Source organism: Embiotoca jacksoni, unplaced genomic scaffold, assembly GCF_022577435.1.
Source record: "Embiotoca jacksoni isolate LCO1_2020_lvr unplaced genomic scaffold, fEmbJac1.0.p SCAF_7, whole genome shotgun sequence".
Lineage (NCBI taxonomy): Eukaryota > Metazoa > Chordata > Actinopteri > Embiotocidae > Embiotoca > Embiotoca jacksoni.
The window spans coordinates 19,930,975-19,944,909 of NW_027185425.1; the positions used below are offsets into that span (position 1 = coordinate 19,930,975).

Genomic DNA, 13,935 nt, shown 5'->3' on the forward strand with positions numbered 1-13,935 from the left:
TTTCTGATGCAGTTTACAGTGTGTTGATGTGGAATCAGATTAAATATTGTGTTTTAAGGGCTTTACTATCCTTTGGTCTCTTTAGGTGCTTTCAAAAAACATCTTAGATCTCTGCGATTTCTAGGTGACATAATACTGTGTGGGTTTTGCAAACAGTCTGACATATTGAGGGTAACACTTAAAAAAGAAACAGAACAGCAGTGCAGTTTTCCCTGCAATGAGTTGTGTCAATAACCTGCTGCTGTGGCACAGGTGTACAGATTTTTTTCCCAAATGTGTTGGCATGGTACTTATTGATGATGCAATTTTACAACTGAACAGGTGTTCTGGGTTTTTCTGTCAGTCTTTATTTATAGGCCCAAAATGTTGCACGACACTAAACAAATACTAACAAAAAAAGGCAAATGCAACAGTATCAGCCATTGTTGAGAGACGTAATTTTGCAGTCCACCCCTGCATTCACCGGCTGTTCACACTGACCATGAGCCAAAGTCAAAAACAAATGCAGCGAAGGTCGTGCCTCCTGCTCAGCCTAAATGGGAGCACACACCCTCGAACTTCACGTACACTAGCTGACTCAGTCTTGGTTGTCGTGAACACTCGCTGTTCACCTTTTCAGATATCTGTAATATTTTGGCTTCACTTGCTGGTAGCTCATGTATCTTTATATATGGTTTTATTATATTGCAAAATATGCCGCCAACATCAAATGTAAGTAAACTGCGAGAGCATTCATCACAAACATGACTGGAGGCCACCACGAGTCACAGTAGGAGAAACAAAACAACAGACATTACAGTATAAAGTCAAGGCTAAAATAAATACTAAAAGCAGTAATTATTGATATCATAAAATTAACTGTACTAAAACAAAGTAAATAAACTGTGTCGACAAAAAAATAACTGTTTGAAATTGTTTGCAGGATAAACATTACTTTGCAAAACTAAAATCACATCACAGACTTTGAAGAAGTTTTTTCTGAACTTCACAATCTACAATGAAAGTTATGGCAGACCTCCTATATCATAAGGACTACAAGTACCAACAAAACAATAAAACATCATTGATTAAAAAAAACAAAAAAAAACAGGTTTGACTCAGCAAGTGCAAAACGAACCAGTTGAACAAAGTGGAAGTGCAACACACAGTGGTGTAGTCTCCAGACAGCCGGCAGTATTACACACCTGTTGAGTATGAGTCAGTTAATCAGTTTGGCTCTCTGTCCCTACATGGATCTAACCAACTCAATACTCCTGGAATAAGAATGAGTCAGAATAAGAGAGGATTTTCCTGTTCCTTCAGTTCTACCCACATTGCATGAATGCAGTGTTTATGCCAGATTGGTTCTCCTTGAACAGCCATGCAGCCATTTTACTTGGGACTTTTTAGACCCCTGGTCAAGTTGAAATTGGTTAGAGGTACCAGGTGGAATAAAAGAGACAGAAGGCTGCATTTCAATAGTTAATTATTATATCCTCTATCCTTTCCTAACCACACCTCCTTAACCATGATGGAAAATGTCATGGACTCAAGGAAAGACCTGAGCGAGAATTTATTAGGACTTAAAGACAACAGGGGAGCTACGAGAATCTAACTGCACTAATGTTGATGTTATCAAACCTTTCAGAAGGGTTGTATCAAATCACACGCGGATATTTTGCACTTAATAATTGTAAAATGTTACTGAATAATTGTAATATTTGAATGATACATTCCAGCATATCTGCCGGCTGTGATTACTTGACCTAAAAATGAATATTTTTTTTAGTGCCTTCTGTTTGACACACACAATAAACATATTGGCGTCTATCCAATAGCACTACCGATGTACTTAGTGAAACATAAACATTCTTTTGCAGCATTTCACAACAGCTGCAGCTTCCTCAACTGCTGCAGTTATAAAATATTTCAGCTCTGTGGTCCCTCACTTTCCACTACGTAGCCATAATGGAGACTGTAGGGTGGAAAGTGTCCATCATTTCACACTCAATTTGTGGACCGTTTTGAGTACATCATCCGGGTACTGAGTGCACTGCATATTTCTTTACTTGAAAATGTGAACCCACTTATGCACTCAAAATAGTGGGTGTTAGTACAAAAGTACGCCATTTTGAACACAGCATTATATCAGACTGTAGCCATGCATTTCCCATGATGCCTTGAGGATGTAAAGCCTGGTTCCAAAAACTGCAGCTGCCTTGACCTCGTGAGCTTACAATTATATGACATCTGAGAAACTTGATCAATTCTGCGCAGGAATGGCTCAAATTCAAGGAGAATATTTTAACGTTAAATATTGAGAAAGTGTTGCCAAAAATATTTGTTTTGAGCCTTGTCAGTTTCAGGATCCTGGTTCTTTCCATGCTGTCACATTGTCATGGCTTACTTGGATATTTGAACAGAACAGAACCATTGTTTATGTTATTAGTAACACCAATTTGTTTATTTTCTTGCTGCAGAAAATTCTTGTTTATTAGCTGAACTGTGTGCCAGACACGTTTTGATGTTGTTATATTTCCTGCTGTATCGAGACAGTATTCAATATTGTTTGCAGTATACTGAAAAAAAATGTTTCCAGTCATAGGCTGTTGGGAGAAAATTGGGTATTAAATGCAAATGAACTGCAAATGCAAATGATTATGAAGCAAAGTGTTTCAGAGCAATGAAACATTACATACAGTACATTTTAGATTTATTAAGATTAAACTTGTTATTAGCTTTTTATTAGATTTTCATTTGCTTTTTTAACATAAGAAAAATGTAACAACACAATCTAGAATTTTTGTAATAAAATACCAATCATTTACTCACGATTCTCAATGTATAAATATACAGTAGTCTGCAAGGCAAGGAAACCATATGGCCAAAGGCATATCACAGTGTAGAGTGGAAAGCTATTTGTCAATGAATGGACAGCATTGTATCTCAGATACAATCTCACATGCTCAACAGCTCTGAATTATCACAGTAATAGCTTTATTGTTATCAGTTTGATGTGGGGAGGATCACTCCTTTCAGCTATGGCTGCTGCTGAAATGTTACTGTAGCATTGCTGATTTGATTCGTGCTTCATTCAGTCCTCGGTTCTACATAGTGACACACAGCATTCCAACCATCGAGCTGGAGTTGCATCATTCACAGTTTTGTGGAACATCCACCTGGTGCTGTCTGAGGAAGTGAGACTTTCCTCCCATAAAAAAATTAACCCATATGGAGCTTGACCCATAGTTATGTTTCATTGTGATGTCAACTTTTAGTGGCTGTATAGTGGCTTATTATATTAGGAGCAATGAAGGAAGTGAGGTAACAGTTACAAAGGGAGGAGGTCAGGGTGGCTGGACGGGTCAACAAAACATTTGACTTTAACACAGGCGACGATGTTTCTTTCCCCTTTCAGAGTGTAAGTCAACATTTATTTTAGCCATGACCATTTCATAATTTTAACCTTGTGTTAATTCTAGTGACCACGATAACAATGCTACTCTACATCCAAACCATAATATCTCCTTAAACCCAACTACAAAAACCTCTGACTTATATTTTGACACACTCCTATGGATCGTATTCAGAGAGTTAGGACTGGAGACAAGCAAACTACATGGTCGTTTTCGCTGGATTTGTTTGAGAAATCCTGCGTTGAAAAGATACAAATAAGAAAAAGATACTGAACCCACGATGAAATGTTTTTTTATGTGATAACAATGTACTTATAGGAAACCCGGTCACTGGCAGATATCAAGGCCCTCGTGCCCCCTCTGCTTTATTGTCAACCATAGGAACAGTTTGCATTTCACAGGTTATTGGCATCCTTTGATTGCATCAGCATTTATGGCTCAGGTCCACTTTGTGCTCCATTAGCCTCAATGGGGGCGCTGATATTCCTTTCTGTTATGCTGCTTCACACTTCAGCTGAGGAGTCATGAAAAAGATGATGTCTTGATATACTCAGACTAAACCTCCTGCAGGGGCACTAATGAGAAAGGGGACCATTCCCCCATATTGGTGGATGGATGTGATGCAGTGATATCTTCAAGTTCCTGCTGAGTGTCTGCTGCTGGAGGTCCATAAAAACTCCATGGTCAATGTAGGAACTTCTTTTACATATCTTTGTGTGCAGAATGTTTCATATATGAATATAATTACACGTTTTTGGGACCTAGTTACAAGGGAGCAAGACAATTCACATTCACTTTGTTTTTTTCAATGACTGTGTACAGTTGTAAGTGTACTAAAATTTGGTTTGCATTGTCTTCACATATCTATGGGAATTCACCTCGGATAAAATACAAACACTGCTCATGTTTAAGTACAACCCCGTTTCCCAAAAAGTTTGAATGCTATGTAAAACGTAAATAAAACCAGAATGTGATCATTTTCAAATCATGTAAACCCATATTTAATTGAAAAAAAAAAAAAAAAAAAAAAAAAAAACATAGACAATATATGAAATGTTGTTTCATGATAAATATATGCTCATTTTGAATTTGATGCCAAAAACACATTTCAAAAAATTTGGGAAAGGGATACGTTTACCACTGTATGCATCACCTCTTCTTTTAACAACACTCGGTAAATGTTTGGGAACTGAGGAGACCAGTTGCTGGAGTTTTGAAAGAGAAGCAGTTAAAGGTATTTATTACAAGACATAGCAGATTGATTGGATCAAGGGGTAAGAGAAGCTTTAAACTGCAGTCCAGAGAGGGAAGCTGGTAATGGGCAGAGTGGTGCAGAGGTGTGCAGGTCCAAAGAGATGTCCAGTTGAACTAAGTCAGCAGGGATCCAAAAGTGAGGGTCAGGGAGTGAGGCTGGGCAACAGTGGGGGAGATAAGGCCGTGCTAGAGTCTGATACTCAGGACTATAGGTGGACATGAAGAATCAAGTTTGTCACAGCAAGGTTAAAAACAAGAGCAAGAACCCTGAGCATATATCAGGCTGGACCGTATTAGCAACAAAGATCTATCATGGCAGATCTGAGTATATGTAGAGGTATTATTGTGATGAGGTGCAGCTAGTGGCTCCATCCTTGACTCCGACACAACACTCAGAAAGAGGGAGAAGGAGGAGGAGCTGCAGGTCAATTGATGTTCCAGGGCAGATGCAAGAAACCCACAGGATTACAAACCCATTGGATTACATGTAAAACTCATGCATATCACCATATACCTTTGTTAAACCCACGTTAATCCATGGAATTACATGTGAAGACCATAAACAGGAAACAAAAGATGAAACAAATATGTAAAACATATCAAGTTTTTATTTTCAAACCTGCAATGAAATATATAAAGAAAACTGTCCATGAAAATGATTAAAAAAAAAAAATCAAAATCAAATCAAGTCGGCAAACAATTCTGGCATTTTGCCTTTGTCAAGGCTCTGTCTTCTCTTCAGGAAAAACTCCTATTTTCCTTTAATGTAGTGTATGTTTTGTCTTTACAAAGGTTCTGTATGTATTGATGGCATTTATTAATATTGTTTACTATTGTTGAAAATTTGTTGGTAAAAATGTGCACTATTTCTGACACAATATATGTGATAACATGTTTTCCACGTGTCCACGTGCTACCACATATTTAAACATGTCAAAAATGTTTCTGTATATTTTCCCCAAGTTAGCATATGTTGCAACATGTGGTCAACATGTGTAATACATGTGATCACGTGCTCCTTGTGTAAAAATCAGAAACTCATGTGGTTTTCCTGAGGGAAGGCTTGGAGATCTCCAAAACGGAAGATACTGCTCCTGAGAGTCTTGTATTTATGTTACATTGAAGAAAAAAACGTATGCTTTTGGACACAGAACTTGTGCTATCATGTGCCTCTGGAGATAACTGCTACTTAGAGTGGAACACAAAGGGAGCAATGTTTTGTGTGTGCGTGTTTGTGTGTACATGATTGTGTGGGTGAGTGTGTCTTTGTATATTGCAGCAGTATGTGTTTGAGTGCGTCATTACACAAACACTTTATATTTTTTCAGGGGTAAATGATCATGAGTTTCATAACATCGTGAGTACAGATATGATCTGTGATTTATTTGGGGAATCTGCAGAGGAAGAAAAAAAAACACTGAAGACATACACTGCATTTTTCTTATTAGTTGTGTGTTTTCTGTTGCATAGGCCTCAGCTAGCAAGACAACTCTTGTGATGATACAGAAGTTTGACAGAAAAAAAAAGAAATCTGTTGCATGGGAGCTTTTGATAACCAATATTCAGTTTCATTATTTTCAGATGCAAAAACGTAGACTATTGTTAATGGTGCAGTCAATATTTTGGAGGGTCAATTCAGGTCTTTATCCAAAGTCAGATGAGAAGTGGTAAACTATATATGAAGATTAATATATCTGTAATGATGCTCAGTCATCAAGGTCATGGTCTATCTTAGTGTTGTCTGAAGTTCTTGAAGACATTTCACCTGTCATCTAAAGGACCTCATTCAGTTCGAACTGACTGGTGGGGAGTCTACCACTCATTCATTTGGAACTGAGTGTTGTGTCACCCTTTGGAAACATACACCGCTGCCTCACAATGAAATGAAGACAAGCTTACTTTGAATCACCAATAATTTTGGATGGGCGTTATTTGAAGCCCGAGATTTCCCGGAGCCAGTATCTAGCTGCTGTAGTTTCCTCTCGTAAGTATACATGTGTATATCTTTACACACACTTAAAAAACAACACTCTCTATTTGTACAAGCCAAGCAGAAACTTCCATGGCTGAAAGGTGGAGTCAGAGCATGAGAACTGTCCCTTGTATATACATATGTGTATATTGTAACCCATGAAGATATTGATAGGGTAGTGGCAAGTTTAAGGGGTCCAAAGGAATGGACTGGTATCCATCACCACTGTGGCACCACACAAGTAGAGCACCTGAATACATTGCAACAGGCCCCAGTCTGGGTGTTGATAGACAAGCCCTGCAGCAAAGACACTTCACATGACCCTACAGATGTCCACACAGGATCCTGGAGGCATTCTTGATGGTCTTTGAAAAACTGTCAACAAACTGAGGCAAACAGATCATTTTGGCCAATACATTGTTTTTATTAGTATTTTGTAAAGATTTTTGTGGCATTTAGATTGATTAGAAAGGTGTACTAGAGACAGGAAATGTTTGGAAAAAGAGGGAATGAAATGGCCCAGCCGGCCGGGAATCGAATTGGGGACAGGTGGTACGCACCCAAATCGCTTATCTATTAGGTCAGCCATGTCTTCTCAAGGTTACATAGTGGTGATAGCAGCTCTTAATTCTGGATGCACAGACAGATGATGTAACTAATAGGGATCTTTTTATCTGGGCTCAACAGCAATAAGTGTATTGTGTTTGCCAAAAACTACTGAGCTGTTCTTTCCTTTTTTTCGTCTTGTTCGTGTTGAAAAACCAGCAGTGAGACCATCAGGAAACAATATTACCTCTTCTAAGTTGCTGATCTCATTGCCATGTTGCTCCAAGGTCATATTTTAACAATGCAGGTCCTTCTTCTCCCCTCCACCCATTTTCCCATCAGGACCATTAGCTTAATCTCGGCACTCTGCTGGCAGCAAAGAATTATCATCGTTCCTCGAGACCCACCTGGTTAGTGTTCGGGAGCTGCCATGTTAAGGGCTGTGGCAAGCGGCCCGAGGGTTGCACCACGTGAGCTCCGGATAGATGGTGTTTATTTACTGCTGCATCTGTTTGCTCGCACAGACACTGTGCAGAGCTTGGCAGCATGCAGATGCCTGGCCGGTGGCTTCTTTAAACGACTGCAGTCCATGCCTGCTGACACCAAGCCACATAACGTTCTGCTAAAGCAGCAGAGCAGGAAAAAAAAATGGCAAGGCTGCCTCAGTGGGACTAAAGGCAGCCGAAAAAAAACCTGAAACAAAGAGGAGGACAAAGACAGTGGGTGGGGCATTCCTCACCGAGTAAAAGAGAGGGAGATGGGTGTCCTGCAAAGCTGAGGGAGAAGAGTGTGACAGTAGACATCACTGTGAAGAGTGTATTTAACAGCGTGTCTGAACTCCACTCAATGACCCTTCATCCTCGGTTGTAACACTCTGGAGAGCACTCCAGAAACACTCAACACTCGCTCATTCACAGCGCTCACTCAAAGACTGACGGGCGGGGTCCTAGTAAATACCTAACACCCACATCTTTCAGCTCGCAGCTCTGGATTGAAATCAGAAGATTTGTGCAGGACTTCTCCAATCTTTTAACCTCTACAAAGATCACCATTTCAATGCAGTTAGCTTATGTGGCCAACATAGATTCCACCAGATCAGCTGGAAAGAGGTTATATTGTTCTGTCAATACTGTATCTGTATTCAGACTGGACTGAACCAAACATCAGTTAATAGCATATTTGTTATAATGTAGATATTTAACTTGATATTACAGGTTCTTTAGAGGCTCATTTTTCAAAAGGGATTTTTTTTTTTTTTTTTTTTTTTTTTTTTTTTTTTTTTTTTAAATTATCAGTCACAGTTCAGCATTTATATGCAAGTGGGAAAATATGACATTTTGTCATCATGAAATACTGATTAATAGAAAATTGGTCAGAGATGTTGATGAATATTTAATTAAAAATGAGGAGAGACAATAAAACACTTGGAGTCAATAGGAATTTTGTTATTTTTATATTACAATGCCTTAGCTGACCACATGTTATGTGAAGATGGTCACTAGCAGAGATGAGCTCACTGAGAATTGCCACCAGCTAAGCAGTTCCTCTGTTATTTCAGCTTCTTTAAGTTCATCGGGCCACATTTACCAATATCTTCTTAAGAAATTTCTTAAATTTGTTCTTAAGTCATAAAATTATACGTCCGATTCACGATTTGTTCTCAAACCACAGATCTTTTTGCACGTGTTCTTATATTGATGAATCCCAGGGTCCTTGTAAGTTTAAAGCCACTTGTTCCTAATTAGCATAGATAAACGCCCTGGAAATGGCCATAAAAGGACATGAGACTGCAGGGCCATGTTCACAAAGAAAAGTCACAGGAATTGGGGGAGAAAAGTAAAGTGGAAAGAAATGTAATTAATGGTGAAAGACGGTGGGACAGTGGACTCCAAGGAAGAACAACTTCAGTAGTTCTGAAATTGAGGTGCTGTGGCATGAAGTGAACAGCAAAAGAGCTGTAAGATTTAATAGCATACGTACTGGATGCAAAATAAAAGAAATAATAAATATATAAAGATGCAAGGGATGCATTTTCTTGTTCAGTAAATACTGGCGAAGTGTGCAAAACCGATTATATAAAAAGAGCAGGCAGCTCATAACCAGTACCCTCCTGCAGCAACACATCCATGCATGCACCCACATCCTGCTCAGCTGCCCCATGTCTCACAAAAACATAATTCGAGGATGATAACTAAATTGTGATTTGTGTGTTTTCAATACTTTTAATACTACTGATACAATACTTGATAAATGATTGTCTGATTAATTGCTAAATTAATTTAAGAAGGAGTCTCATAACCATTCACATGTCAGGGGAGTAAAGCCATGTTCAGACAGACAACAGCACTGCATCACAAATCATAGTTTTCTTTCTGTATGCTTTCATGTTTACTTTCTAAAAGCTCAAAAAACTTGGATAAAAACACAGTTTACTGGGCCAAATATGGACAAGTAAAGACGGATATTTTCAAGCGGGAGTCAGTAGTGATCACAGGCACTACATTATGATGAGAGTTACAGCGTTGGATGGGTTTCCCCCGCCCCTTTTGTGGGTATTAAAAAGCCATATATTTTCATGGCCTCTTGTCTGATGCATCATTTGGATGTATGTGCTCATGCTTGCAGTAATTTGCTTGGAGTGCAGTGGTAATTGATTGTCCTGGGTGGGTGAGGGTGTGGGGTGCACTTGCCAAGTCCCTGTCTTCTTAAATCACATCTCGTGGCTCGCCGGCCTCTGAGAGGACCGCAACCCCCTCGCCAGACGCAGTTTGCCACCATACTGTGACAAATGACGCACACGCACATGAACAGATTGTGGACCATCTCCCTTTCTACCCAACAATCCCTTACCTTCCCCCTCCCATGGAGTAGCATGGTTAAATTCGTGTATTTCTCACACACCACCGTGATGATTGACAGCAACAACTTGTACAGAAATAGTCCTTACAACATGCTGTCTGACATTTTTGCATTTTTTTACTTTTCATTTTTAATTTGTGTTATACAGTATGAACTTTCTCAATATTTGCATATATGTGCATATTTATCATCTGTAAAGTGTGATCGCATACAGTAGGGGTAGATTGTTTAAAAACATTTAACGGTTTTCACGTGGAATTCTTTTAAATATTAACATGCAGCAAATTACACAGGTAGTTGAATGTAATTTAGATGAACTGGCCCTTTAAATAGCCTATTAGGAGATGTGATATGGTGTATCTAAAGTGAAGAAAGAGTTCACTCAATGAAGCCTGAAGTCCTATGTCACAAAAATACCCCAAATAATTTGTTGATAACAATCATTTGTTTTTTTCCTTTACTCTACGTCTACTCCACTCTACACATTTGTATTGACTGCGTATTTGTTAGAAATTGGGAATGTCCGTTATGTCGGGTTCTCCATCATCTACCTTGAAAAGTAAGCTTGTTTAAATTGTAGTTTTAAGACCTAGAATATTTTAGTTTATATTGAGTTCATTTGTGTGAGGTTGTGATTTGCTTTAGTTTTTCTGCATTTCAGTTGCAGCCAACAATAATTCTCATATTCAGTACATCAGAAAAGTACAACCCCATTTCCATAAAAGTTGGGACGCTGCGTAAAATGTAAATACAGAATGCAATGATTTGCATATCATATAAACCCATATTTAATTGCAAATAGGCTGAAGACATCATATCAAATGTTGAAAAAGGAAAATATATACTTATTTTGAATTTGATACAAGCAACATGTTTTCAAAAAGTTGAGACAAGGGCACATTTACAACTGTGTTGCATAACCTCTTCTTTTGACAACACTCTGTTAACGTTTGGGAACTGAGGAGAGCAGTCACTGGAGTTTTGAAAGTGAAATGTTGTCTCATTCTTGCTTAGATAGGATTTCAGCTGTACCCTCATACCACTGCGGATACTGGCTTTTTAACCGTGCGCTAACACCAAGCTGGGTGGTCCCTCTCCTTTTTAAACCAGAGAATGCGGCATCCATGATTTCCAAAAAGAATTTCAAATTTTGATTAATCAGACCACAGGACAGTCTTCCACTTCACCTCAGCCCATCTTAAATGCATTTGTGGATGCAGCGATTAACTGTTTTCACAGACAATGCAGACAAAAGGGTTCCTGTGCCCATTCAGTGATTTCCACGACAGATTTGTGTCTGTTTTAAATGCAGTGCCACCTGAAGGTTCGAAGATCACAACCATCCAATGTTGAAAAACTGGTACAACATTTTGCCACACAGTCTTTCACAGAGTGATGCACCTCTGCCCATCATCACTGCAGAGAGACTCTGCCTCTCTGAAATGCTCTTTTTATACTCAATTGTGTCACTGATCTGTTGCCAGTTAACCTAATTAGTTGCTCCACCAGGTGGTTTTTTTGTGGGTTTTTTTTTTAGCATTAAACAACTTTTCTAGTCTTTTGTGGCCCCGTTCCAACTTTTTTGAAACATGTTTCTGCCATCAAATTCAAAATGAGCATAGCCTATATTTTTCATAAAACAATCAAATTTCCCAGTTAAAATATGTGATATTTCGTCTTTCCTCTATTTTTAATTAAAACTAGTTGTTTGGGGCCCAACAACATGTTTTACGCTTGTGTCCCTCAGGAGGTAAATGCAGCTATAGCTGGCCAAAGTGTTGATACTATATTTTGAATTTTTAGTTCTATTTTGTAGTGACTGTAAATGTAAAAAAAAATGGCAGAAATGGAGCAACATCCAAGTTTTGTTTACATGCACTGAAGAGGTGGTGTAGCAGGTCTCCGTTCTAAATCCCTACTTCACTGTCTGCTTATCTGCTGTTGCTGCTGCTGCGTTCAGCGATGGCAGCTTTTCCCTGCGGAGCAGCAGATAGAGCGAGACCCAGGGCTCTCTGTGCTCTATCAGTCCAGCCCCTCCCACATGCCCCTGCACTGACACCACTGTTTGAACCCAGATGACAGACAAGGTTTGGATCAATTCTGCCATTACTGGGATTATTTTACTTCTTTAAAGATAATCGTTGCCAGATATGAAGTGAGAATTAGAATTAAAACTGGTCCAGGCTGTGCCGAGTTAGTTTAATTGTTTTTGGTTAAATGCAGTCCTTGCTGCTGTTCTAGTGAAATAATTAACATTTTCAGTGTCAGTGTTTGTTTTACTGACATATAATATCAGTTGATGTAGCTAAAGGTCTAATACACATATACTCCCATATAACAGACATATAGGTCACAGATGTAGGTCCAAATGTATGGGGCAATTAATGTCAGCACATTAATGCTGCCTCTCAGCAGTGACAGTAATCAGTACGAGGAAACAGCTGATCTAAACAGTCTGTCAGGCTCTCTGAAACAGGAAATTTGATCGACTCTTCTTTCATTTTAATGCACTGATATGGCCTGGTGAGACAGAAACAGTGTTTGCATTGAACAATGTCTTTTATGGCTGAATTAAACAGACGTATAGTTTACACCTTACAGACTCCCAGGTTGGGATTTCTTTGGGACTATGTGGCACAAATGATCTTAAGAACTGCCAGCTGTATGAGAGGGATTTGTGCATCTTTGCTGAATTGTGTTGATCTAAGCACAATTTCAATCAGGAGAGACTAGTTTAAGGAAATGTGTAGTGTTGCTGATTTAACGGGACTCCATCTGGGGTTAAAGCCTGATTGTTGACATAATCCCCAAATACAATCATTCAATATAATAACCCTCTGACCAGTGAGACTCGATCTGGTCCTGGTGGAGGTGGCGGCGGTGGGAAAGGTAGTGACTGGATGTTAGCATTGGCATCCGTGTGCAAATGTTAATGGATTGCTAGGGCTTTGAGAAATATATATTGTATATATTCTAAGTTGTATCAGAAGACTTTTATCTCTTAGATTTTTTTTTTAGATTTTTCCCTGTCTATATATTGGCTTCCACAGTTTCCACCCTGGCTTTTTATTTAAATGTTTTTTTTTATTGTAAACTAGGGCAGAGAATGTGACTGTTGTGTTGTCAGCAAGGTCCCCTGGGTATCTAAGTGTTGAAAATGGGCCCTGCTCTCTCACTCTCTCTCTCTCTCTCTCTCTCCAGCTTTCCTCCTTATTATTTTAAAGGGGAGTGTGCGGCTGATCAGAGATTTGTGATGTCGGGATGATCACGCTGTGTGTTGAGTAATAAACCTGGTTGGTTTGTTTGAACCTCCAACTGTGACAGACTTCAAAGATCTGCACCTAATGAAGCAAAGGACTCTGTGGACTGCACTCTCTCAGGGTGCATTTCACACACAACAAACCAGGGCTTTTGCTGAAGTTCCTGTCTCCTGTGTACAGTGCGATTGTCTCCTAAAGGTTACTGCACATATTAATTTGGGATTTTCAAAGCATTTCTACATGTGCTGATTTATTTAGTGCAAGACACAACTGTCTTTTTACTGCCCTGCTGCCATCATTAATATAATAGACAATCCCTGTTGATAAATGAAAGATGTTCACAGAGTAACATGAGTTTACTGCAGTGTTACAGGTAACCTGTGGAGTTTATGTAAGTAAATAAACTGTTTCCTTGAGGCTGATGGTATCAGATGATTTGGCCTCCACAATCAGACTGAAATGGTTTGGAATGAGTTGGACCGCAGAGTGAAACTAAAGCAGCCAAAAAGAGTTCAGAATTTGTGGGAACTTCTTCAGGACTGTAGAAAATTCTTCAGGTGATGACTTAATGAAGCTGGTCGAGAGAGTGAAGAATGTGCAAAGCTGTTGTCAAACCAAACGGAGGAAACTAAGATTAAAATGGATTTTG

General features: G+C 39.0%; 1 protein-coding gene across 2 annotated transcripts in view; it reads left to right on the plus strand.

Annotated features, from left to right (window-relative positions):
* Positions 1-13,935, plus strand: part of LOC138214491 (retinoic acid receptor beta-like) — a 195,437-nt gene that overhangs the window by 144,419 nt on the left and 37,083 nt on the right. The gene's annotated exons all lie outside the window — the stretch shown is intronic.